Here is a 23,449-nt window from a genome sequence, read left to right as displayed (position 1 = left end):
TCTTAAGTATTTATTGAAAAACAACAGTTAATTCACAAAATGTTCAAGCATAAAATAATTGGGCTGTCAAGTCAAAAATATAACTTTAAAACAATCTTAGATTTTTTTCCCTCCAAGTATAAGACCGCACAAACAAGGAAATATGTTTGTTTAAAAATTTTAATTTTAAAATTGTAAAAGTTTGTAAAATTAAATTAATAATATAAAATAACTATGTTCTAACACCACCAGAAACAGAGTAGATAATGTTTATGTAAGAAAGGTAATTCAACAGTACTTTCTGTACGAACTAAGTGTACTCCAAAGGCAGTGCACTGACTTGGCAGACATCACCTCATCTTCAAAGACAATCAAAATATCCAGTGGGTTAAAAGGTAAAAAGTTCCCTCTTCCTCCTCTACAGCAATGATGGTGAGTGTTGCCTTCTGCACCTGGTCCTGGTCGTCCTTTTTCTAAACGCATTGGGGGAAAAAAAATTGTGTTAGTGTATGTCACCACACATAAAAACAACCCTTGTCAGAGCACCATATTTAAATTTTCATAAATGAAAATAACATTGTGAAGGTTTTGGAGTAATGTTTACTCAATAGGGTGTGCTTATTTAAAACCCTGTAGTACTTTAATTTTCACAACATGTCTTCCAGAGTTGTTTGAATGTTCATTTTTATTAATAAAAATTTATTTGGCATCAACCTAAAGTTATAAATTTATTGCACTAACTAAAGAAAGGTGGTGCTTAAAGGGTTAGTTCACCCAAAAATAAAAAATTCTGTCATTTATTACTCACCCTCATGCCGTTCCACACCCGTAAGACCTTCTTTCATCTTCAGAACATAAATTAAGGTATTTTTCATAAAATCTGGTGGCTCAGTGAGGCCTGCATCGCCAAGCAAGATATTGAACACTTTCAGATGTCTAAAAAGCTACTAAAAACATATTTAAAACAGTTCATGACTACAGTGGTTCAACCTTAATAATATAGCTGCGAGCAGCGATGGCGGGCCCAAGCCCGGTGGCACCGCCACCCCGGTGGCTTCAGGGCAACTGTGCACAGCGGGCAATAGGCACTTAAAACGGTTAAACATCAAAGGACTATGTCAAATTCACTCCACATTTACTGCACTACAAGGTGCCACTATAGAGCCCCTCCTCCCTGCCCATTTTCAAAGGATTACATGTGCCAAGTTTTAACATTATTCTGATGAATTTTGAAGCAAATCAGGTAAAAATAAGAGGGTGATCTCAATGTATGCTGAAAGTGACACATTTTCTGCTTCCAGTTGGTGGCGCTATGACTTTGAATCACAATAGTCACATCCATGTGATCAGCCTTGTACAACGAAGACTAAGCCGAAGTTTCATCAAAATCAATTAATGTATGCAGAAGTTATAACACTTTGTTTCCCTTTTCTTGCCATAAATTCGTTGCCTCGCCACGGCCAAACCGTTTGAGATATCCAAAATCCGTTTGCAATTAAACAACTTCAATGTGTTAGCAACAAGTTAAAAAAAGCTTGGTGTAAATTGGATAAACCCTGTAGGAGTAGTAGTATAAAATTCATAGCCTGTTTTTTCAAAAAATTAACATTCAAACCAAAATAGCTGACTTCCTGTTGGTCGGAGCTAATGAATGTAAATTAGAAAATTGTCCGGCTTGATGAGAACAATATGTGTACCAAGTTTGGTGACTGTAGGAAAAACAAACCCCCCCACTTTTGTCAAAAGGTGGCGCTACTGAGCCCCTCCACCACGCCCATTTCTATGGCTTTGTCCATGTCTACTGGTTGACAATATTGATGTGTGTGTCGAGTTTCATGCAATTTGAAGCATGTTAAGAGCCTCAAAAACACTCAAGAATATTATTACAGTTTGACCTGTTGCCATGGCAACAATATTTCAAATATCAAAAATCCTGTCATAGGTCTACATCTGCTGTGTATTGACATTACACTGATGAAGTTTGAAGCAAATCAGGTAAAAATAAGAGGGTGATCTCAAAACATTTCAAAAAGTGATACACTTCCTGCTGCCAGTTGGTGGCGCTATAACTTTGACTCACAATAGTCACATACATGTGATCAGACTCCTATAACGAACACACTTGTGAAGTTTCATAAAGATCAATATATGTATGCAGACGTTATAACACATTTCCTGTTTCCTTTTTCTCGCCATAAATTCGTTGCCTCGCCACGGACAAACCGTTCGAGATATCAAAAATCCCCTGGCAATTTTTAATCATCAGTGTCTTGACTTCATGCTGACCGAGTTTGGTGGCGATCGGATTAATCGTCTAGGAGGAGTATATCAAATTCCAGAGCATGCGTTTTTCAAACAACCCTTAATAGCTGACTTCCTGTTGGCGTGACGTTTAACTTAGAGCACGAAAGTTGTTTGGCCCGATGAGGTCTATATGTGTACCGAGTTTCAGACTAATACGTGCAAGCGTGTTTAATATATGGACCAAATTTTCAGACCTTTTTCAAGGGGGCGCTGTTGAGCCCCCCTGCCACGCCCGGGTACCAGCTTCTGCCCGGCCCTGTTGGCCGCGGATTCCAATGTGTGTGCCAATTTTCAAGAGTTTTTGAGCATGTTAAGGCCCCCAAAAAGCCCCGGAAGACGGAAAAAAAAAAAAAAAAATAATAATAATAATCCTTAGAAAAAATATAGCTGCGAGCAGCGATGGCGGGCCCAAGCCCGGTGGCACCGCCACCCCGGTGGCTTCAGGGCAACTGTGCACAGCGGGCAATAGGCACTTAAAACGGTTAAACATCAAAGGACTATGTCAAATTCACTCCACATTTACTGCACTACAAGGTGCCACTATAGAGCCCCTCCTCCCTGCCCATTTTCAAAGGATTACATGTGCCAAGTTTTAACATTATTCTGATGAATTTTGAAGCAAATCAGGTAAAAATAAGAGGGTGATCTCAATGTATGCTGAAAGTGACACATTTTCTGCTTCCAGTTGGTGGCGCTATGACTTTGAATCACAATAGTCACATCCATGTGATCAGCCTTGTACAACGAAGACTAAGCCGAAGTTTCATCAAAATCAATTAATGTATGCAGAAGTTATAACACTTTGTTTCCCTTTTCTTGCCATAAATTCGTTGCCTCGCCACGGCCAAACCGTTTGAGATATCCAAATCCGTTTGCAATTAAACAACTTCAATGTGTTAGCAACAAGTTAAAAAAAGCTTGGTGTAAATTGGATAAACCCTGTAGGAGTAGTAGTATAAAATTCATAGCCTGTTTTTTCAAAAATTAACATTCAAACCAAAATAGCTGACTTCCTGTTGTCGGAGCTAATGAATGTAAATTAGAAAACTGTCCGGCTTGATGAGAACAATATGTGTACCAGTTTGGTGACTTAGGAAAAACAAACCCCCCCACTTTTGTCAAAAGGTGGCGCTACTGAGCCCCTCCACCACGCCCATTCTATGGCTTTTGTCCATGTCTACTGGTTGACAATATTGATGTGTGTGTGGTTTCATGCAATTTGAAGCATGTTAAGAGCCTCAAAAACACTCAAGAATATTACAGTTTGACCTGTTGCCATGGCAACAATATTTCAAATATCAAAAATCCTGTCATAGGTCTACATCTGCTGTGTATTGACATTACACTGATGAAGTTTGAAGCAAATCAGGTAAAAATAAGAGGGTGATCTCAAAACATTTCAAAAAGTGATACACTTCCTGCTGCCAGTTGGTGGCGCTATAACTTTGACTCACAATGCATACATGTGATCAGACTCTATAACGAACACACTTGTGAAGTTTCATGGTCAAGCTCCTTTTTCTAAACGCATTGGGGAAAAAAAATTGTGTTAGTGTATGTCACCACACATAAAAACAACCCTTGTCAGAGCACCATATTTAAATTTTCATAAATGAAAATAACATTGTGAAGGTTTTGGAGTAATGTTTACTCAATACGGTGTGCTTATTTAAAACCCTGTAGTACTTTAATTTTCACAACATGTCTTCCAGAGTTGTTTGAATGTTCATTTTTATTAATAAAAATTTAATTTGGCATCAACCTAAAGTTATAAATTTAAATTTATACGAGTTTGGTGATTGTAGGAAAAACTAACCCCCCACTTTTGTCAAAAGGTGGCGCTACTGAGCCCCTCCACCACGCCCATTTCTATGGCTTTGTCCATGTCTACTGGTTGACAAATTGATGTGTGTGTCGAGTTTCATGCAATTTGAAGCATGTTAAGAGCCTCAAAACACTCAAGAATATTATTACAGTTTGACCTGTTGCCATGGCAACAATATTTCAAATATCAAAAATCCTGTCATAGGTCTACATTCTGTGTATTGACATACACTGATGAAGTTTAGCAAATCAGGTAAAAATAAGAGGGTGATCTCAAAACATTTCAAAAAAGTGATACACTTCCTGCTGCCAGTTGGTGGCGCTATAACTTTGACTCCAATAGTCACATCCATGTGATCAGACTCCTATAACGAACACACTCGTGAAGTTTCATAAAATCAATATATGTATGCAGACGTTATAACAATTTCCTGTTTCCTTTTTCTCGCCATAAATTCGTTGCCTCGCCACGGCCAAACCGTTCGAGATATCAAAAATCCCCTGGCAATTTTAATCATCAGTGTCTTGACTTCATGCTGACCGAGTTTGGTGCGATCGGATTAATCGTCTAGGAGGAGTATATCAAATTCCAGAGCATGCGTTTTTCAAACAACCCTTAATAGCTGACTTCCTGTTGGCGTGGTGTTTAACTTAGAGCCGAAAGTTGTTCGGCCCGAAGTCTATATTGACTGAGTTTCATACTAATACGTCAGCGTGTTTAATATATGACCAAATTTTCAGACTTTTTTCAAGGGGGCGCTGTCGAGCCCCCCTGCCACGCCCGGGTACCAGCCTCTCCGGCGTCCTAATGGCCGCGGATTCCAATGTGTGTGCCAATTTTCAAGAGTTTTTGAGCATTTAAGGCCCCCAAAAAGCCCCGGAAGACGGAAAAAAAAAAAAAAAAAAAAAAAAAAAAATAATAATAATAATCCTTAGAAGAACAAGAGGCCCTGCGCGATTTTCGCTTGGGCCCTAACAAGAGGGCCCTGCGCGAATTTTCGCTTGGGCCCTAATAATCCTTAGAAAAACAAGAGGGCCCTGCGCGAATTTTCGCTTGGGCCCTAATTATAAAGCGATGAGAATACTTTTTGTAAGCCAAAAAACAAAATGACTTTATTCAACAATATCTATTGATGGTCGATTTCAAAACACTGCTTAATGAAGCTTTACGAATCTTGTTTCGTATAAGTGGTTTGGAGCGGCTATCAAACTGCCAAAGTCACATGAACCATTGACATTTCAAAACACTTGATGTAACAAAGCCTCGTTTACTGAAATCAGTGACTTCAGCGCTCTGAACCACTGATTCGAAACAAAAGATTCGTAAAACTTTGAAGATTTATGAAGCAGTGTTTTGAAATCGGCAATCATTAGATATTGTTGAAAAATATTCTAGCCACTTTATAATATTATGGTTGAACCACTGTAGTCACATGAACTGTTTTAAATGTTTTTAGTAGCTTTCTGGGCATTAAAAGTGTACAATATCTTGCTGGCGATGCAGGCCTTACTAACATCTGATTTCATCAAAAACATCTTAATTTGTGTTCTGAAGATGAATGAAGGTCTTACGGGTGTGGAACGACATGAGGGAGAGTAATTAATGATAGAATTCTCATTTTTGGGTGAACTAACCCTTTAAAAGGATAGTTCAGCTTCAAGAGGAACATAAAAACACAGTTACCCAACCATGCATTTATGCTCATGTCAGCAAAAAGCTTAAAATGTTGCTAAGTAAATATAATGTTGTTTTGACCTACCTTGTGTCTTAAAAACATCGGCAGACTCTTCTTTACAGATAGTAAGACCCGCCAGATCGTAGTTCGAATGACATCAAAGCCAAAAAATGCAGCCCTTGAAAACAAAACAAAAAATTAGGTTAGTTTAACTCACAATTAAACAACATTTATGGTCAGTTTATTTTTATGATTCATGATAAGACTATTTTCAATCACTGCAACCTAGGATTAGCAATTAATTGACACCTTTATACAAACCCAAGTCAACTTCAGGATAAGTGCCAGTGGAAAATAACACAAAAGATAATTTTTCTATTCATATTAATAAAGTCAGCTATAACCAGAACTTAAGACGTAACCAGTATTCTTCTGAAGCAATACAACATGACAAGACAGACTGAAATTTAAGTTGTTATTCTCTCTGCCAATACAGAAAATGGTGACAATACATTATCAAACATCATTGGTCCTTGGAGGTCATGATGCCATTCATGTGGTGTGCAAGAACCAATATAGCTTGATGTTAGTTGAGGTTTGTATTATTTTTTGTGTGGGCTGTGTATGCATTGATCAATATGTTTAGATTTAAATTTCATTATAATAAGTTGCAAAAACAAATATTGTATTGCTTCAGTATACTTACCATTTGTGCTGCAATACATTTCTGGTCATCATTACATACATTTGCAAAAATGGCAATTTAAAAATTTAAATTGAAGAAAGATGCATTTAACATGTTCATAACATGACAATTTGCATTTCGTACCATACTAAAGCCCATCGATTTGTTCAATGTGAATTATACTTACTCATATTATTGTAGCCATGTTGATATCACACCACCTTTCAACGTCTTTGCTCTGAAAAGATTAATTTCAAAAGCATGACAACAAATTGTTATTATGAGTTTCACATTAGAAAACGTGAAGAGCAAATAACAGTCTTAAATGTTAACTAACGTTAGCAAAACAGCCATCATAAACGACCCTCGAGCCTCTGTTCACCGGGGCTTCGGCTAGCTTTAGTAAACTGAATTAGCATTACAAGGATATATTATGTATAACTTACGAAGCGGGTCATAAATAAATATTAACAATAAGTTTAAAGGTTGTAATATGGGTGGGTTTACATTACCTGTTGCTGTAGTTTCTGCGGCGCCGCGCGCGCGAGAGATGTGGAAGATGGTCTGCCAACCGTCTCAAAATATAAAAGTCGCGTTATCTGAGTCCGACTGTGAGAAAGCACAAAAAAATATTTCTTAATTTACCACAGACAGCCTGTGGGGTACAAAAACACAGCATTTCACCTGCCGTCGATAACTTGGATAACGTGTTGGCTGGCGGCCTGGCGCCTCGACTGTTTGCTAGCAAACGTTAAACAAATTAGTATTACCGAGCTGGTTAATCTTCAATTAAATAGGTACGAGAACAAAACCGAAAACGTTCAAAAGTGCCACAAATATGAATAAAGTAGTTAGAAACGCTTACCTGTTATTTTTCTTGACCGTTGCGTGAGCCCGTCCTCCTGCTGCGACTGAAGGGGGGAAAATGGCGCCGGCGCGATTTTTGTTGCCTAGAAACGCACTTGGGTAATACTTTGACCTGAATAAATGTAATTACTTTAAAAAGGCTTAATGTAAGTGTGTAGGCTTAATATGAAACAGATCAATGTATTTATTATTGTTTGTGTGTTTATTTGATAGCTTTTAGTTATTTATTTATAGACGACGTAAGCTACTAGATTAAATTAATTTCTGTAACTTAAACCATTAAAGTTAAAATAACATAGTGACTTATTTAGTTTGAGTTCTACTTAATATAATACGTTTTTGAGTTCACATCACAAAATTTGTTAAGTTGAATTAACTTTTTTAAAGTTTTAAGTAAAATGAACTTATTTCATTTAGTGAATTCCACAGTTAGGTTTTACAGTGTAGTGTACCCAGTTACTTTTGCTAAAGGGTAACTTTCAGCTCATCTTAGCTCATTTTTTTAGCGTTGTTTGTAGCTTATCTAGCTAAATTATCTGAATAGCTTGTGCGATACTGTTGTTGCGTTCTGAATAACCAAACATTCGTTCACCCAGAAAAGTAGTCCCACCACTATAAGGATGATGTAGCATGTAGCATGTATTATGTCCAGCTACTTTTGCTAAAGCTTTCAGCTTATCTCAGCTAATTTTTATACTGTAGTTATACTGTGGAGATAATCTACTCCACCTTAATTTTCTGAATTGCTTCTGCGATACTGTTGTTAGCTAATTTTTATAGCGCAGTTTGTAGCTTAGCTAGCTAAAATTTCTCAGTATCTTGTTCAATAATGTTTTTATACTGAATAACCATTCACCCAGAAAAATAGTTCCACCACTAAGCTACTTTTCCTAAAGCTTTCAGCTTCATAGCTAATTTTTTATAATGTAGTTTGTTGCAAAAATTTCTGAAGAGCGTGCCCAATTCTGTTGTTAACCAAATGTTCATCCATCCCAGAAAAGTAGTTCCAACACAAGGATGATTTTGACAACTTTCGCTCAAATAACACACACTTTTGTGTTAGAGAATGAATATTTTTGCTTTTAAACCCTTCAGAATGTCTTGCCCCATTGACTTCTATTTTAAGTGCATTACCATAACCGTTTTTTATTTTTTATTTTGACATGCTGAGGGACAAGATGCCACAGATGCCGACGACAGTGCTTTGAACTTGTTTTGAACCCGGAACATTCCTATATGTAAGTTTCTGTGTATTTTTAGAAAGCCTGATATGAATTGTATTCATATTTGCAGTTGGCATCCCACATCCCTATATTCACTGGAGAATGATATGAAGCGAATGACTCATTTTTCTATATTCTTGATATCAGATCCCCTGGGAGGGAAGGAGGGATGAAGAATCAGAGGAAGGAGGGCTGGAGGTGTTGTGGAGAAAGGCAATGGCAACAGACGAGTGACACATCTCTTAGCTGGAGTTTTCTCCCCTCCTCTAAGGCAGAATCTAAAAATACCATAACCTAGTGCCTTCATTAGACCGGACAAAGCTCTCCATACACACAAACACTTGCTCACAACATGCAATGCAGCTTTACCAAAACATAACGCGCATCGACAGTTACCTACTCCTCACAAGCCAATTAGAACCATGAGATGAAGAGAAAAGTATGCTTGTTCGTCTGCAGACGCTACATGTCCTTGCTATGACTCACTGTGTGATAAGTGTGTGGGCGCACACATGTGTGTGTGTTTATGTGTGAGTGTGTCTGAATGTGTTTCTGGGTGACGATGACATTCTTCAAGACGAGTTTGGTGGCTCTGACAAACTGTAAACTCTCAAATGTGTGTCACGGAGAAAAACATTAATTACACTGTGACAGGCTGTGTGTGGTAAATTCAAGAAGAATATTGAATAACTATAGTGGGTTCATTTTTGTAAAAGCCTATGAATAAGGCACAATTTTGAATTACTCATTGCATTGTTTTGCATTTTACAGTGTACATAGACACAAGAAGCATTAAATTACATAATAGATTCATTTTCCACAGAAATTCTTTTGCTTTTTTGAATATAATTAAAACATTTGAAGAATTGAATACATTTTAATAATATCAATTTAGCCTCTAAAAAACAATTTAAAGGTGCCCTAGAATTCAAAATTGAATTTATCTTGGCATAGTTAAATAACAAGAGTTCAGTACATGGAAATGACATACAGTACAGTGAGTCTCAAACACCATTGTTTCCTCCTTCTTGTGTAAATCTCATTTGTTTAAAAGACCTCCGAAGAACAGGCAAATCTCAACATAACACCGACTGTTACGTAACAGTCGGGATCATTAATATGTACGCCCCCCAATATTTGCATATGCCAGCCCATGTTCAAGCATTAGACAAGCAGGACGTCTCGATCTGTGCACAGTTGAATCATCAGACTAGGTAAGCAAGCAAGGACAATAGCGAAAAATGGCAGATGGAGCAATAATAACTGACATGATCCATGATATCATGATATTTTTAGTGATATTTGTAAATTGTCTTTCTAAATGTTTCGTTAGCATGTTGCTAATGTACTGTTAAATGTGGTTAAAGTTACCATCGTTTATTACTGTATTCACAGAGACAACATTGACGTTATTTTCATTTTTTAAACACTTGCAGTTTGTATAATTCATAAACACAACTTCATTCTTTATAAATCTCTCCAACAGTGTGTAATGTAAGCTTTAGCCACGGAGCACTATCAAACTCATTCATAACCAAATGTAAACATTCAAATAAACACTGTACTTACGTGATTAGACATGCTGCATGACGAACACTTTGTAAAGATCCATTTTGAGGGTTATATTAGCTGTGAAAACTTTGTTTATGCTGTTAAAGGCAAGCGCGAGCTCCGGGGGCGGGGAGCACGAGATTTAAAGGGGCCGCCCAGCCTGAATCGGCACATATTTAATGATGCCCCAAAATAGGCAGTTAAAAAAATTAATAAAAAAAAAAATCTATGGGGTATTTTGAGCTGAAACTTCACAGACACATTCAGGGGACACCTTAGACTTATATTACATCTTTTAAAAAGACGTTCTACGGCACCTTTAATATATGTGTTTGCATTATTATTGCATTATTATTATTTAACGTAACTAAAAGATTCTGTATAGGTCAAATAAAGCTTGATTAATGATTTTAATTAAAACTTGTTACTTATATTAAATATGGCATATTATTTGTATTTGTATGTATAACAATATCATATAAGTTGTCCATCCAAAGGAAGAAAGATCATTCAGGTTTGAAACAACAACTTTTTTTTAATCCTTTACTGTAAGAAATAATGTGATCAATAAGTCATGGCAGCATACTGTACATATGTTTTAATTTTCTTTACATTTGCATTACTTTAACTCATCAAAATATTTTAAGCAATTTTACCTTTTTTAAAGTTAAATAAGGCAGCAACTGAACTGAAGGTAGTTTAAGTTGAGAACTGAATTTGAGGTAGTTTAAAACTTAAGTTTTTAAGTTGAAATAGGCGATTTATTTATTTATTTTTTACAACAGGCTCAACAGGCCAGTTCCCATTCACACTGTATGGAAAAGAGCAGCCAGGACATTCAGCTAAATAACTTTGTGTTCAAGAGAAAGAAAATCAGGTTTAAAATAACATGAGTGTGAGTAAACGAGACTTCAAATTTAACTCTTCCTTTAATAAATGAAGTATCGTCATATCAAGCTACTTAAAATGGCACTTTTAGTGCAGTTTGTTGTGCTCAAGTCATGTATATGGTTATATAACTGTATTATTGTTTTGGTGCTAATTAATATCGCAGGACGGCACTGTCTGAAAATGGCAGCTGAACAGTCTCGGCACAGACAGACTCGTTGAGTGGGAGGACTGCTGGTGAAGTGCTAAAATCCACCATCTTATTAAAAGTATGCAAGTATGATTACAATGAGTCAGCCACTTAAAAGTAAATACCAAACCTGAGTCACACAAGCTATATGAGTAACGGCACCTCTGGAACAATGAATCCGGGTGTTTGAGACCTGATAGGCCTACATAACATATACACAACACACACTTTTACAGGGAATTTTTCTGGTATATTTATATGCCGTTTGGTCGCACTATTTTTGCAGCATTTGAATAATTTTTCTGGAACTACCATGCAGATGACTCATGTGACAGTCGAAACGCGCGCACGACACACACACACACACACACACACACACACACACACACACACACACACACAAATATCTACAGCCTATTTGAAGATTAATTTCTCTGAAACAAATGGTGCTGACAATAACACTTGAGACATTTAAAAAATGCCAAGAACCAAGGGGAAGTTGCATAATACCAAAGATGTTTGAATACATATGACTCTTTACAATATTTGATCATAAATTGTTTGTAATAACCACTAGTATGTGTTGTAAACCATAGTAAACATCTGGAATGGCTCAATGATTTTTGCTGAAATGGTGAATTGACTGTATCCAATAAACACAATACAATGTCATTTGGACATAATCTGTTGAATTGATATTCAATTAATTGTAAATTAAATAAATATTTGTATTTATTAATTCATTTTAATTACCTAAAATATTAAGTTGTATCCCACATTTCGCATGTAACCCACCTGTTACTGCATGATTTTTTCCATTACAAAAAATGTAACAATCTTTTGAACTATTACACCCAGGAAGTGACATCAAGCATGATGAAAAACAAAATTCTTTTTCGTTTTGTTGACTGAATTCATCAAGCTCAATCAATGAGCCCAATTATAGCAAAATAACTGTTTTATATTTTGATGTTTATTTAATGTTTTTTTAATGTAAAAAAAAAAAAAAACATTCGCAAACTTAGTCAAGATTAACCTAATAGTCAAGATTTTTATTTTGCACTAACCTAAATACATTTAGAAACTATTACCACAGCATTATTTCCTATGAATCTACGACATTTCCACCACAGGAACTGTATTACTGCAGATTTTGATAAGGGATATCTGTGAATTCCTGTCATTTTAATAACACTTCCTTATTTTTAAATGTCAAGAATAAATGTTGATGATCCATTTTTGGCAATTGGTTTGAGGAGTTTCAATGACAGTCTCTGTCCTCACACACAATGAGGCTGAAACTACCTTCGTTTCTCCTTCAGTATCGCTTTCAGGATCAAAATAGGGATGTGCATATCAAAACTAACCACTAACACCCTCTCTCACAGTCCAAAAATGGCTGTCGGCAACTAAGGGCTGTGAAAGTATGTGTGGGCAGATGGGGGTTGGTGGTGGGTGCTTCAGTCACAGATGTGTGCTCATGTGAATTTCTTTCTTGACAGATTGTGGTGACATTGCACCTGTGTTACTTCCCTTTAAAAGAAAGAATCCTGTATGACAGTATAAAAATTACAGAAACATTACAACATAGTGTCAGTGGGTGTCCTGAAGTCTTGTTACGTGATATGAATAAGTTTCGGAACACTATTCTTCAAATTCTACAAATTATTTTACAATTGTGATGTCATTTTTTTTTTTTTATTTCTCATTTTGTACAATTAATGTTATAGAGCCTACAAAATATATATTTTTTTTCTCCATGTGTTCATAATTTCTTTGTATGACAGCCTGGCCAAAAATTATGTCTGCACAATTTGGCATATTTCATTGCATTATCACAAATAAAACAACTGACTCCAAGCACAACTGTCCAATATACTTACGAATCTTTAACATTACTTTTGGCCACTACTGTATGGCCACTTTAGGTACACCTGTTCAACTGCTTGTTAACACAAATATCTAATCAGCCAATCTCAGCGCAATTAGGTATGAAGACAAGGTCAAGATGATCTGCTGAAGAATCTGCATCAGAATGGGTAAGAAAGGTGAATTAAAGGTGCCCTAGAACCCCTTTTCAAAAGATGTAATATAAGTCTAAGGTGTCCCCTGAATGTGTCTGTGAAGTTCAGCTCAAAATACCCCATAGATTTTTTTTAATTAATTTTTTTAACTGCCTATTTTGAGCCATTATTACATATGCACCGATTAAGCATGCGGCCCCTTTAAATCTCCCACTCCCCCGCCCCCGCGAGCTCTCAACTGCCTTAAACAGCAAACACAAAGTTCACACAGCTTATATTACCCTCAAAATGGATCTTTACAAAGTGTTCATCATGCATACATTGATTCCTGTGAGTATAGTATTTATTTGGATGCTTGCATTTGATTCTGAATGAGTTTAAGGCTGTGCTCCATGGCTAATGGGCTAATGCTACACTGTTGGAGAGATTTATAAAGAATGAAGTTGTGTTTATGAATTATACAGACTGCAAGTGTTTAAAAATGAAAATAGTGACGGCTCTCTTGTCTCTGTGAATACAGTAAGAAACGATGGTAACTTTAACCACATTTAACAGTACATTAGCAACATGCTAACGAAACATTTAGAAAGACAATTTACAAATATCACTAAAAATATCATGATATCATGGATCATGTCAGTTATTATTGCTCCATCTGCCATTTTTCGCTATTGTTCTTGCTTGCTTACCTAGTCTGACGATTCAGCTGTGCACATCCAGACGTTTTGCCTTTGTCTAATGCTTATGCATATGCAAATATTGGGGCGTACATATTAATGATCCCGACTGTTACGTAACAGTCGGTGTTATGTTGAGATTCGCCTGTTTTCCAGAGGTCTTTTAAACAAATGAGATTTATATAAAAAGGAGGAAACAATGGTGTTTGAGATTCACTGTATGTCATTTCCATGTACTGAACTCTTGTTATTCAACTATGCCAAGATAAATTCAATTTTTCATTCGATGGCACCTTTAAGTGACTTTGAACGTGACACGATTGTTGGTGCTAGATGGGCTGGTCTGAGTATTTCAGAAACTGCTGATCTACTTGGATTTTCGCACACAGCCATCTTCAGGGTTTACAGAGAATGGTCCGAAAAAGAGAAAATATCTAGTGAGCGGCACTTCTGTGCAGAAAAAGCTTTGTTGATGGCAAAGGTCAGAGGAGAATGACCTGACTGGTTCAAGCTAATAGAAAGGCAACAGTAACTCAAATAACCACTCGTTACAACCAAGGTCTGCAGAAGAGCATCTCTGAATCCATGACATATCAAACCTTGAAGCAGATGGGCTACAGCAGCAGAAGACAAACTGGCTGCCACTCCTGTCAGCTAAGACCAGAAAACTGAGGCCACAATTCACACGGACTCACCAAAATCAGACAATAGGAGATTGGAAAAATGTTGTCTGGTCTGATGAGTCTCGATTTCTCATGCGACATTCAGATGGTCAAGTCAGAATTTGGCATAAACAACATGAAAGCATGGATGCCTTCTGCCTTCCTGCCGTATCAACGGTTCAGGCTATTTTCTTGATATTTTAGATACTTGTTATTCAGGATATTTTCTTGGCACACTTTGGGCCACTTAGTACCAATTGACAATCATTTAATTGCCACACCTGAGTATTGTTGCTGACCATCCCTTTATGACCATCTTCCATCTTCTAATGGCTACTTCCAGCTGGATAACGCAAAAGCTCACAAAATGTCATGAAGCTCAAATCATCTCTAACTGGTTTCTTGACATGACATTGAGTTCATTATACTCAAATGGCCTTTACAGACACAAGATCTCAATCCAATAGAGCACCTCTTGGATGTGGTGGAATGGGAGATTTGCATCATGGATGTGCAGCCGACAAATCTGCAGCAACTGCGTGATGCTATCATGTCAATATGGACCAGCATCTCTAAGGAATGTTTCCAGCAACTTGTTGAATCTTTGCCACGAAGAAATAAGGCAGTTCTGATTATGAAGGCAAAAGGGGGTCCAACATGGTACTGGCAAGATGTACCTAATAAAGTGGCTGCTGAGTATAATAAACAGAATAAGTGTTAGGGGTTATGTTTAGTTTTCATTGTGTTTTGGTTTCATTTTCATTGTTCCCTGTCACTTTTTTCCTGAGTACTTATTACTAGTTTCTAGTTTTAGAATTCTCCGTCATCATGCGATTGCTACAGACACAGATGTCTGGTGTGAGTGTGTGTGTGTGTGGTATTGAATTGTACAAGTCATTATTTTTTATTAAACTTTCCCCCCATTCATATGCTAATGGAAAACAATATTTGTATTATTTCTGTCATTAATTATTTTCCTTTATATTACAACATTTTGGGAGAACTTTGTTTCAGATGTCTATAATGTTGCTACATCTATATAAATGAATTGCTTCAAACTAATTATTTAATTATGTCTAAATCATCCTGATTTAAATGATAGCATTTCCAGAATCTCTGTGCACTTCACTTTCACAGTGTATTTTACTGAAGGGCAACTGACTGAGGACCGTTTGTACATGTAAGTTCATGTAGCGTACAGTGGGATGATTCTGAGCAAGTGGGGGAGCCGTTTCCTGTGGGCCATTTCCTCTTCCTGTCTCTCTGAGTGACAAAGACCAGGGGGGTTGGCTCTTCCTGTTAAACAGGAAATGGGAACAGCTCTCAGCAGATCTAGACTGGCAACGAAGGGCTGCTATGCGAGACCAGGCATCAGAAACAATGCACATCCTCAGGGCATGTAAACAACTTTAGCCCATCCCATACCTCGAGGACTCAACAAAAACAAAGATCTTTTAACCATACATGACTCTACTGGTCATGTCACATTTGTAGATATCTTACAAAAAAATATGTTGCGTGATTATAAATTGGGAGTCCACCCACACTTTCCTTTAAGAGTGAGACTGAAACCAGCGTGGCGTAAAACCCCCATTCCACCCCAGTGGGTGTGCAGGGTGGGGTTGAGGTGTGTCTGTGAGTGGCTCATTACTAATGAACCAAAGACTTATCTTCTCATCTGTTGCTTGAAGTATGTGTGATGTGGGAAGCTTTTACTCAGCTGTCTGTTCCAGTGACAACACTGTGACATGTTAGTACATGTTCCTGCAGTTGTAGGCTAATAGACTTTAAACTTTATGCTAGCGTTCAAATCCTTTATGAACACATAAGCACATCTTTGGAAAGCAAATTCATTTCGAAAGCATTCTGAGAACAATTTGCTAATGTTCATATATGAAAATGTTCATTTCTGAATGTTCAGAATATCCAGTTGTTTAAATGTTTTAAAAAACATCTTTCTTGGTTATGCGAATGTTAGGGAGACATTCCATTTTATCATTTTGTAAACATTATGGGAATGTTACTTTTGAAAGTTCTTTGAACATAGTAACATTTAAAAAAGGTTTGACAAGCATCCAACTAAAATGTGGTTCATGGAAAGAAGCCTTTCATAAATGATCTATAATTAATATTTTTCTACTAATGTTTTGAGAACAATAGTAAAGACCTTATAACTTTGAACCAACGTTCTTTTAATGCTACTGGAAGAATGTTTGTTCATAACTTTGAAAGAACATTGCCAGAATCTTAGCCAAAGTTGTGAGAATGTTCCCTGTTAGCTGGGATCTTCAGGTATTATTCACATGCTTAGTACATGCCCAATAATTTAAATGAATTTAAATTAGTTCATGTGACTACAGTGATTCAACCTTAAAGGTGCTAAAGAGGATGTTTTGTTTTATACATTTTTGCAATATTACTTAAAACTTTACTAACTGATAAAAGACTATTTATTAGGTGCACTGAAAGGAATAATATTAATATACATCACCTGTGCACAAGGTAGGGCCTTAAAAACCTCAGCCAATCATTTACGCGATCATCGCATAAACGATTGGCCCTCTCGCTTGTCAATCACTGCCATTACGTTCCTTGTGAGAGAAGTGCGTGGCTGCGCGCTCCAGTAACTTTCCACACTCTACAGGCGCCGCATGCAATGTTTTTGTCAGGAGACAGGAGTAACAACTGCAGATTATAAGTTACCTGCGGTGAGTCCGACATAATGAATCCACTAACACGACACAGCGAATGCCGGTGGTAATCAAACACTCGTGTTCCAATACTCGTGCACGAGTTTTGGGAGGCGTTCCCTCAAAATGAGCTGTGAAGGAGGGGGGTTGTTCTTACGCATGCGCTCATTTCAAAAACTCACTAAAAGTCTTTGGTTTCTCAGTCGACGAAAAGATCCTCTTTAGCACCTTTAATGTTATGAAGTGATGAGAATACTTTTTGTGTGCCAAAAAAACTAAATAACAACTTTATTCAACAATATCTAGTGATGGGCGATTTCAAAACACTGCATTCAATGGTTCACCACTGGGGGGCGTGACTTTGGCAGTTTGATACACGCTCCGAACCACTGACTCGGAGCAAAAGATTCGTAACGCTTTGAAGCTTCATGAAGCAGTGTTTTGAAATCACACATAGATATTGTTGAATAAAGTCGTTATTTTATTTTTTTGGCGCACAAGAAGTATTCTCGTCGCTTCATAACATTAAGGTTGAACCACTGTAGTCACATGAACTTATTTAAATAAGTCTTTAGTAGCTTTCTGGAAATCTGAAAGTGTTAATTATGTTGCTGGCGATGCAGGCCTCACTGAGCCATCGGATTTCAACTAAAATATCTTAATTTGTGTTCTGAAGATGAACAAAGGTCTTACAGGTGTGGAACGACATGAAGGTGAGTAATTAATGAAAGAATTTTCATTTTGGGGTGAACTAACCGATTAAAGATTTCAAGGGAACATGATTTTTTTTTTTTTTTTTTTAAATGATGTGCACGGATAAATCACTTCATGCAATATTGCATAAAAAGAGGGATTGTCAATTTTGATTTCATGGTGACCTTAATTATCATGGTGATCATGGTGGCTCTAACAACCAGTGGCCCCCTTTCACACCCGGCAACACCACCCAGCCAGGGAAGGAAATGCAAGAGAGACGGCTCGGCTCTGGAGCCCACTGTTTATGCAGCAGCATCCTGCCCATCGCCTCAATACCCACCGAGAACACGTACAAACACACACACACACACGAATAATCACACACAAAAACCCCTCACTACCTCCACACACAGGCGTTGCAGTGAATAATCTGTTTCCAGTTGCCTGACAGCACACATTGACGCAACAGCACACACACTCACACACACAGAGAGAGAGAATGAAGCACTATTTGCTCATATAAAAGATAAAAAAGAGCAAAATGAAGATAGAAGTAAGAGACAATAGCAAATCAAGGAGATTAACAACAATTACTATAGAAAAGTGCAGTGATTAGCTTAGCAGTTAGCGCATGTGCTCTGGCATTGTGTTCACAATATTCTCGAATCAGGCTCGCTATCACTGTTCATAAATGTGGCAAAAAGGTTCATATGCTTCAACATATAACATTGGAACTCCATTTATGTTTCTGAAAAACAGCAGACTGACATGTTTAGAAGGGCGCCGTGATGATTCATTTTGACGTCTGTCCATTGTTATTACTTTGAGCAACAAAGGACTCTGACCCATTGTGTGTGGGTCCGTTCGCACTGTGGCGTCATCTAAGTTTCTCCTCCCATCCAGTATTTGTGTATCCGAACATGTTGTACTGCATAAGCGACTCTGTTCTAAACTTAGTGAGCTGCCTTGCTGCCTACTACATACATAGGCAGCTGACTTTTAAGACAGCGACTTAAAAGGAATATGAAACATTGAAATGGAACACTCTACATCAGGGCTGACCCATCAGGCAATATAGGTGGTCACATATGGTCCTGATGATGAGAAGGTACATGAAAAGTGATTAAAATAATTTAAAATAAATAATTGAAATTGAATACAGAAAAAAATGTACACAAAATATTGAAACTTGTAGCAAATATCTGCTCTTTATGAGGTCTTTGAAGTTTTTGCTTATATTTATATTAAGTTTTTGTGTTATATTTTTATTAATATATCCTATTTAAATCAGATTTTATAGTACATTCATTTATATTTTATATTTAATTTATAAGTATGTATATAATTATTTATAACTTTATTTTTAAAATATATTTAATTTAAATGAATTTTTATAGTATTTATTTAGTTATAATAATTAATTTGTCACACCGCAGTGCTATTATTATTAGTATAGTATTATTTATATACTATTGTAGTATTTTATTAATATTTTGAATGAACTTTTATTTAAATATTTTAGTTTAATTTTAGTTTAAGTAATTTTGTTATGGGCTTTTGCCAAGACAACTTTCTAATTTTCATTTAAGTTTTTTTAAGTTTAAGTTTTTCATCTAATATTTATATTTTCTTTAATTTCAGCTTTATTTTTTGTTTTTAATAGTTTGTGTTTTAGTTAACAATAACAACCCTGTCTAAAATACACACTTTCTCATATATGTATATATGTTTTAATCTAAAAAATATGATGGATGTTATTTGTCAATGAACTATAATTTGAATCAACATTTCTCTTGCGTCATCTTGATGATCCACTTCTTTTGGCGAGATTCTGAAGTATTCACATATGATGGACACTTTACTCCATGAAGCCACGAGAGGATTTGTGAATGGCAGTGAAGCGATGCAACTGCCTAGATACGCAGCTATTGGAAAAGAGCCAGCATATTTGTGAGTCACACTGCCTGTATTCTCCAGGTAAAACACTTCAGTACCTGGATGTGTGGTGAATAATGGAGAATCAAAACACACACATTCTCACACAGTATGGCTAACGTCAATGAAAGGTTGCTCTATTTTCACAGTCCTGCTTGCCGATCAAACAGTTACGTGCGTTGTGGACATGTGTGAATTTTTAAAAATGATGACGCACACCCCATAACAGCATTGTGTCATCTCATAAAGTGTGTCTGTGTGTTCGAAAGAGAGAGAGTGGCAATGTGGGACGGCAAGTGATTAAAACAAGCTAAATGCTGACGTACTTCAAATTTGGACCAATGGTCTAGTTAAAATGATAGAAAAACATCAATTTCCAGTCAATTTGCTTTTTTTCATGTATATAAACAAATATGTATGCAGCAAGAATGATTCACAAAGACATACTACACACACTCACAAACCCGCTTTCTAGAAGATTACAGTGAAATGGAAGTGGAAATTGAAGCGTGTGTAATGACAACAAGAGAACTGATTTGACGACAGCAATTATGGAAGCATTAAAGGACAACACACAAACACACACACATAAGCAATGATTCAAAATCTAGTGAGCTGCTTTGCTGTCAAAGTTGGGCTAGTAAAGCTAGTCAGTTCATATTCGTAACACTCCCAAGTACTATTCCTGTCTACTTGAAATTAATTGATTTCACTGGAGTTTGGCATTAACATGTTGCTAAGCTAGCTAACAGCGTGATACTCTAATAAGTATAAAATATAGCACACACAAATATTGTGTAAATTTGTTGGTCTCTAATTAGATCAAACAATCAGTACTTCTCAAGATTGAATGCAATATGATTTTTTTTTATAATAAACATTTGACATCAACCATTTTGACACTTCATTAAATCAGCCTTTCTGAGAATTTCTGGAGATGTGATAAAAAATGTGAAGACGACACACACTAGCTATGTTTCCATCCAAAGTTGCGAATTTAACTTATGTGTAAAATTGGAATATCACATGAAACATTTAGCAAATAAAGCAGTTTCCGTCCCATGTGTAAAGAGAACAAAATTGTCACTTCCTAAGAAATTGGTGAAAATTTCTAATAAAAATGGAAGTTGCAGCAATCGGGGAAGTCATGTGAGGTTTTTTTTTTTTTTGGCACATTTTTAGAATAAATGCACTTTTTGCCACTTCTATTCAATGTTTTTTATGCAATATCCCAAAATTTGCATAAAAATAAGTGAATGGAAACATAGCTATTGACTCACTCTGCATTTCCTGTTGGCCGAATTGAAAGGGAAATGTGTAAAATGAGAAAAAAACAAGCAAAACAATTATTTCCACAGAAATTTGCATGATTTATGCAAAATATCACACTCACATTGCATTTTACCTAGGCCATTACACTTATTAGTTTGGATATCTTCTGAATAAAGATGGTAAATGAGTCAAGCAGGGGAGGGCAAAGAGATGGAGGAGATAAAAATCTAACATTTTTCAAAAGAATAGTAGGCTATATACAGTTGATGGATTCCAGCAGTATTATTAGTTTAACAACAGTGTTAAAGCGGAACTCAGTAAGATTTGCGAAGCTCCCCCTACAGGTTCCTTCAGTGAATCACACTGTCGTAAATACTCCAAGCGCAGCTCTGGACTACAACGACTACAACGCTCACCAGCGCAGTAGTTTTGCAAATACAGTACAAGAAATCTCGATTGAGGTGGGTAATTTTCGAAATTGTCTTATAAAGTCATAATATATATATATTGTTTTTGAATTACCGTAAAGCATTTTGTCACTCTCGCGTGAACGTGAACATGAGGCGAGATTGTATCGGGTCGGCGAAGCTCAACTTGCAAGTGCTGTTTTTTGGCATAGACGTGCCAGAGGGGGTTAGTGCACGCCTCAAACACACCACTACAAGTCAATTAACCATCGTAAGGACTTAGAAAACTATTTATGAAGATAAAAAAAGTTACTTAGTTCTGCTTTAATTTTACTTTTGCTGATGGTCAAGATGTTTTCTGTAACCCATATTACACTGGACATCATTTAACATAAGTAATTTGTTACAGTACACTCTTAAAAATTAAGGTTCTTTATTGGCATCTGTCATTCCATGAAGAACCTTTAACTTCCATGGAACCTTTCCACTGCACTAAATGTTCTTTATAGTGAAAAAAGGTTCTTTAGATTATTAAGTTCTTCAATGGTCCTTTGGGGTAAAGCCCCTTTAGGAACCTTTATTTTTAATATGTGTAGGCCTAAATTATGACATACTCTTTTATTTTTGAGTGAACTATTCCTTTAAATGCCACCTGGTTACCTACTCTGATTGGTGTAGAAGATTGACAGCTCACACTGATTCCCTGAAGCATTTTTTCTATGTGTGTGAGTGTGTGTTGACAGTATCATGGCACAGCCTGTTGTGAGAGATGAGCTTGATGAGTCTGTATCCTGTTGGACTCTAATGATATGAATCACATTTACTCAGCACATTGATGTGAGTTCCACATCAAACATTTTCTGATCCTTTATGTATCTAGCATTCATTCATCGTCGTAATAGCCAAAGCCGACTGGCTATAATAAGACATTTAAAAAGTATCTTTGTATTTCTACTTACAAAACAATTATCTTACATCCAATCCCTGCTGCTTTCTGTACAGTGCATTCAAGGCATATATTTTGTCAGTTTATGTGTTCTCTGGGAATCAGACCCATGACCTTGCTATTGCTAACCGCATCTGCTAGCGGTTGAGCTACAAAAAGGGTTGCAATCATGCTAAATTGGTAAAACAGTGTTTGAAATATTAACAAAAATAGTTTTGTTTGTTTGGATGCACCATTAGTCTTTTCTTCCCGACATATATCAGGCCCTGTTTACACCTGGTATTAAGATGCATTTTGGTTGATTGGATCACAAGTGGACAATGGTAAATACAGGTGTAAACAGGGTCTAAAATGTTTTTAGCTTGTCCACTTTTGACCACTTCCAGAGGTAGTCAAAAATGCATATGACCAGATTGCTTTCATAGTGTAGACACTCATGTGGTCGAAAGCAGTCAAACAGCCAAAAAAACCCCACCTACTCTCTGCCTACAACTCTAATGTGTAAACATTATTGGAAGCACGCTAGCCAGAGGGGAGTGAAACTTTGTAAGCTGAAGACCCAAGTTTGGTTTGAAAATGAAAATCTTTTTAAGAGAAGAGTACATTTCTTGCAGAAAAGAGCAAACAGCAATTTTAATTGCTAAATAGGAGTGTATCTCCGAAAAACAGCTATTTTAATTGGTTTGAAAGCAGCTTATCATGGGACCTCTCTGCTGGTGTGATGGCACATTCAGTGGTGTTGCACAATCCAGCTTGCTGTGCACGGAGAGTGCAGCACTTCACACCTCAATGCTTCAACGTTCAGAGCAGTTTACCTAAAAGAGGAAGCTTTCTTTCCGTCTGTGTGTTTCTGGATGTGGTGGTTTCCTGACTTCATCTGATGGCCATGATTGCTGTCTCTCATGCCTGGCATGCAAACAGCATGCTGAGAGAACATTCGTGGATGGTGCATG

The 23,449-nt window shown here is 36.8% G+C and overlaps 1 long non-coding RNA gene across 2 annotated transcripts; it reads right to left on the bottom strand.

The window, feature by feature from the left end:
- Positions 1–7,433, bottom strand: LOC125262852. 2 transcript variants are annotated; one of them, XR_007183637.1, is made up of 5 exons: positions 7,334–7,433; positions 6,981–7,077; positions 6,656–6,706; positions 5,868–5,961; positions 1–452 (listed from the first exon to the last, which is right to left on the bottom strand). It is a non-coding gene; the product is annotated as an uncharacterized LOC125262852 (long non-coding RNA). The 2 variants fall into 2 exon arrangements; XR_007183638.1 differs by lacking the exon at positions 1–452 and adding an exon at positions 3,785–3,804 and having other exon boundaries at positions 7,334–7,432.
- Positions 7,434–23,449: the final 16,016 nt, after the last annotated feature.

Source organism: Megalobrama amblycephala, linkage group LG2 (assembly GCF_018812025.1).
Source record: "Megalobrama amblycephala isolate DHTTF-2021 linkage group LG2, ASM1881202v1, whole genome shotgun sequence".
In the NCBI taxonomy this organism is placed as follows: domain Eukaryota; kingdom Metazoa; phylum Chordata; class Actinopteri; order Cypriniformes; family Xenocyprididae; genus Megalobrama; species Megalobrama amblycephala.
Note: the sequence above shows the minus strand (reverse complement) of the source record. Positions and strands in the feature narration are given on the sequence as shown.